Below are 5,512 nucleotides of genomic sequence, written 5' to 3'. Positions count from 1 at the left end.
AAAAAATGAACTACGCTTGAGGGTTAAAAGGCATTGGTCAGGGAATAACCAGCACATTAGGCACAATCAAAGCAGACTTAAAAGGCGATGACCTCTTAATTTACCATAAATTTCATGTCGTAGAAGACGACTTTCCAATTCCATGCGATGGAATAATAGGACTAGATTTCATAAAGAAGTACAATTGTATTTTAGACTATGGAAAAACAGAGGATAAACTAATCCTAAGACCATATGATTTCCCCCAAACAATAACGATGCACCTAACAAATTGTCTATCTGTTAATACAATTACGATCCCTGCTAGATCTGAAGTCATTAGACAAGTCAAAGTAAGCACTGACAACAAAAACATCTTCCTCCCACAACAGCAATTATCTGAAGGCATTTTCATAGCAAACACCATTACAAATAAAGATCAAACTTTCGTTAGAATTATCAACACAACACATAAAAACACAACCATTCAAAATTACAAGATCAATACCGAAAATTTAGACGATTACACACTAATTAAAACAACCACACACGATAAAAATTGCAACGATACAGAGAAATTAAAAAGATTAAAAAAAAACTTTCCAAAATTTGTCAACTCTCAGTTAACAACACTATGCACAGAATTCATAGACATATTTGCACTAGAAACTGAACCAATCTCCTCTAACAATTTTTATAACCAAAAATTAGACATGAAGGATGACACTCCTGTTTACATAAAAAATTATAGATTGCCTCAAACGCAAAAAGGAGAAATAAGCAAACAGGTAAATAAGTTAATAGAAGATGATATAATAGAACCCTCTATATCAGAATATAATAGCCCAATCTTATTAGTCCCTAAAAAATCACTCCCAGGAAAAACAGAAAAAAGATGGAGATTAGTAGTAGACTACAGACAAGTAAATAAAAAGCTAGCAGCAGACAAATTCCCACTTCCAAGAATTGACGATATTTTAGACCAACTTGGAAGAGCAAAATATTTTTCATGCCTAGACCTTTTGTCAGGTTTTCATCAAATCGAATTACACCCAGACTCCAGAGATATAACCTCATTCACAGCCGAAAATGGCACATATAGATTCAAAAGACTACCTTACGGATTAAAAGTAGCACCAAATTCATTCCAAAGAATGATGACACTAGCATTTTCAGGCCTCAAACCATCTCAAGCATTTCTCTACATGGACGATTTGGTTGTATTAGGCTGTTCTGAAAACCATATGCTAAAAAATTTAAGAGACGTATTCTCCACATGTAGAAAATACAAACTAAAATTACATCCCGATAAATGCCTATTTCTTAGCCAAGAGGTAACTTATTTATGACATAAATCCACAAACAAGGGAATACTACCCGATCCGAGAAAATTGGAAACAGTTCAAAATTACCCAACACCAAAAACAGCGGACGAAGTTATGAGATTCGTAGCTTTCTGCAACTATTACAGAAGATTTGTACCGAATTTCGCAGAACACTCACGAAAATTAACTAGGCTTTGCAAAAAGAATGTTTCCTTCGAATGGACAGAAGAATGTCAAAAAGCTTTTGTCTACTTAAAGGAAGCATTAATTAGTCCAAAACTTCTGCAATACCCAGATTTCGATAAAGAATTCTGCACAACAACAGACGCTAGTGGGTACGCTTGTGGGGCAGTCCTTAGCCAAGAACACGATGGCAAACAGTTACCAATTGCCTACGCTTCCAGGTCATTCACAAAAGGTGAAATCAACAAAGCCACAATAGGAAAGGAATTGGCCGCAATCCATTGGGCCATAACCTTCTTCAGACCATATGTCTATGGCAGAAAATTTCTAGTTAAAACCGACCACCGTCCCTTAACATACCTGTTCTCAATGAAGAGTCCTTCATCAAAACTGTCACGAGTAAGACTCGATTTAGAAGAGTACGATTTTGAAGTGGAGTATATCGCCGGAAAGGAAAACCACATTGCGGATGCATTATCCCGCATAACAATCACAAACTTAAAAGATATGTCAGTAGAAGCAAGTAAAATATTGAAAATAACAACAAGATCAGCAGCAAAAAGCATCAGCATAAGTAATACTGAAAATAAAGAAAGTCACAAAGAGAACCCCAGAATATACGAAGCGCTAAATAAATTTGAAGTAAAAAGACATATCGAGCTCGTATTCACTCCTCCGAAATTATATTTCAAAAAAGGAAAGAAAATTTGTAGCAATTTGGATACAAGCAACCTAATTGTTGAGGATAAGATCGACTTAGGACAATTCTTTACCAGGCTTGAAAAAGAAGCCGGAAATTTAGGACTTGTAGAAATACAGTTGTCCTTAGGGGACAAATTGTTTAAAAGAAATTATACTGCAGTAGGCAAATTTATACAAATAGGTAACAAAGTTCTCAAAAATCTAACAATCGCACTAACCCCAGAGGTTATATACGTGACAAATCCCGGGAAAATTAAAGAAATTCTGCATAAATATCATGACGATCCTATCAGTGGTGGCCACCCAGGAATAAATCGCATGACAGACAAAATCAAGCAGAAGTATGGCTGGCTGAATATGAAAAATGACGCAAGAAAATACGTAAAAAACTGCATCCACTGTAAGAAAAATAAGACTAACAAACATATAAAAGAACCAATGACAATAACGGAGACACCTCCGAAGGCATTTGATATTGTACAAATCGATACAGTCGGACCATTACCGAAGTCGATAAATGGAAACGAGTATGCAGTTACCATTATATGCGATCTAACCAAATACTTGGTAGCTATCCCAGTCCCAAGCAAACACGCAACGACAGTCGCTAAAGCCGTGTTCGAGCATTTCATCTTGATTTATGGACAAATGAAAACAATCACCACAGACATGGGCACAGAATACAAAAACAAATTATTCAAAGAACTGTGTAAATTGTTAAAAATTGAACATAAAACTTCAACACCGTACCATCATCAAACTTTGGGTACTGTAGAACGCAGTCACCGGACATTCAATGAATACATACGTTCATACATATCCAGTGACAAAGACGATTGGGATGAATACCTCAGGTATTTCGCGTATTGTTACAATACGACGCCATCTACCACACACAAATATTGCCCATTTGAACTAATATTTGCAAAAAACCCACCGAACTACCATTTCTTAAAAGAAAATAAAATCAGCCCTTTGTACCATCACGACGCTTACGACAAAGAGGTAAAATATAGACTTCAAATAGCCCAGCAAAGAGCTAGGAAATTAGTCCAAGAGGCTAAAGAAAAGCAAAAAACGAATTATGATAAAAGTAGCTATAGTAAGGAAATAAACATAGGAGATTTAGTATTAGTTAGAGAAGAGGCCTCCCATAACTTAGAGAATAGATATAACGGACCCTACAAAGTTAAAAATAATGATAAGAACAACAATTTTACTTTAATACCACATAGCATAGGAAATAGCAATAAAAACAATAAAGAAATCATAATTCATAAGAATAGACCTAAAGCAGTATAACACCACTAGTAATAACAAAAAAAAAACACAACCAAACAATAAGCACTCCAGTTTACTCATTTGGTTAAACAGGCACACAAGCCAAAGAAACAAAATATGACACATCATTCTCAAAAAAAAAAAAAAAAGAAAAGTCAGCAAAACATAACACATGTAAAACAAATGTAAACACAAAGAAAGAAAAAAAGAAACCATAACAAACACTTCATGCAATAATGGCAATATGAACCGAAAAGCAATTAAAATTTTGTAAGCGCAACTAAGCCTTAAGTAGGTCATTAAGTCGTTAAAAATGGATATATAGAATTGACTGCAATTTTATAGATCCATTTTTTTAAGGCGGAAGGTGTAGTCTTACAGTAAATACACCACTCTAATGCATTTACAAATATCGACCGCACACGATATCAATGCCATCATGACCCACATAAGTCATAATGAACTCAGCGGGAATTCAACACCAAACGTTCAAAGGCACAGTTCAGCTTAGACTTGCCAATTGCATTACTGAAGACAGGCACACTGACCAACTCACGTGACGATCAGCTTAACAGATCGTCAGCGTCAGTTTGGCAGTGCGACTGCCAAAATAACTATGACACATACGCTGAGTTAGCATAACATATGCACATTTGTAGTTTGTAAGTATTAGTGTAAATTAGGGTAAGAAATCTTGTATAAAAGAAAGTAATTTCGAATAAAGAAATCAATTCTAGTTGCACGCTACATATAAGCGTTTCATTCTTTTCAATACGTCTATCAATTGTATCCAAAAGCAAGCATCTTGATATAGGATACAACCATAAAAATAAAGCTAAATAACACAAAGGTTACCGTCTTTTTAGATTTGCCTATATATATACGGTGACCATCCGTCCTTTATTTTAAAGGACAGTCCGTTATTTTAACCCCCTGTCCTTTATAATTTTTTTCAAAATAAAGGACGCCTTTTGTCTTAAACTGTCCTTTAAATCGGCTTTGCATTTGTCAGAGGTAAATTTTTAAACGCAGAATATGAAAAATAAAAAGGTCCCTTATAAAATATAAAGAAAACTTTCGCCAGTTTGTTTCGCACCCCACTTAAGGTTTTCAATTTAATCGATAATCTTTGTGCAATCTATAAAGCATAGGGAAAGTTGTGCCCAGAATCGTGTTGCACGCTGAGTTTCCAGTTCCACTGAAAGAGAACAATAAACCACCTGCTGCACGGTGGTTCAAAACTGGCATTCATTCACTCCATTTTGCACTTAATTTGATTAATTTTTATGAAAGCTTACAATATTTGCATGAGACCAGTTGAGCCTGATTTCTGAATTTTAATTTGATTATATTAAATTTTTTAGTGTAAAATGCAGAAAAGGTAGCAATTTTGAAGAAAATGTATTCTCCTGTTCCATTTAATAAATGTTACATAACTAAAACTTGTTGAAAACAATTGTATGGTTTTCCCAAAACAAAAAAATACACAACAAAAATTTAAAAAAATGTCATCAAAAAATGTTCACCAAAATAAATATTTTTTTTTGGTTTTTAGTAAAAATTGGTGGAAAAATGAAGGCTGCGGTGGATTATGAACATTGAATTCCAATTTTGAACCACTGTGTGTTAGTTTCGTCGTGCAGTATGAATTATGGTAAACGCATTTTGGTAGCAAAGGATGGCGAAGTCCTTGAAAAGGATTTGGCTTCATTTTTCGCTACAGCAGGGTAACTTATACAATTAAATAATATAATTAACTGGTAAATATTTGATTTAAATTACGATATGGGCAAGATACTTTTATCATACAAGTTGTATGTACGTATTCCCAAATCATTTTGAAAAAATGCCCTTTATTTTACGTTGGTTAATATGGTCACCGTACATATATACATAAGTAAGGTAAACAAAGCCCTCACGGTTAGGCTTGACAAATGCCCGGGTCTAAGATCCTCAGGGCTTGGGGCGAAATCTGTGAGTTGCGGTTAAAAATTTTGAGATTCTCCGATTTACTGGAATAACAAAAGTTGCTTTCTTTTTAT

This window comes from Rhagoletis pomonella, unplaced genomic scaffold, assembly GCF_013731165.1.
Source record: "Rhagoletis pomonella isolate Grant_MI unplaced genomic scaffold, Rhpom_1.0 Rhpom_scaffold_00001, whole genome shotgun sequence".
Taxonomy (NCBI): Eukaryota; Metazoa; Arthropoda; class Insecta; order Diptera; family Tephritidae; genus Rhagoletis; species Rhagoletis pomonella.
Note: the sequence above shows the minus strand (reverse complement) of the source record.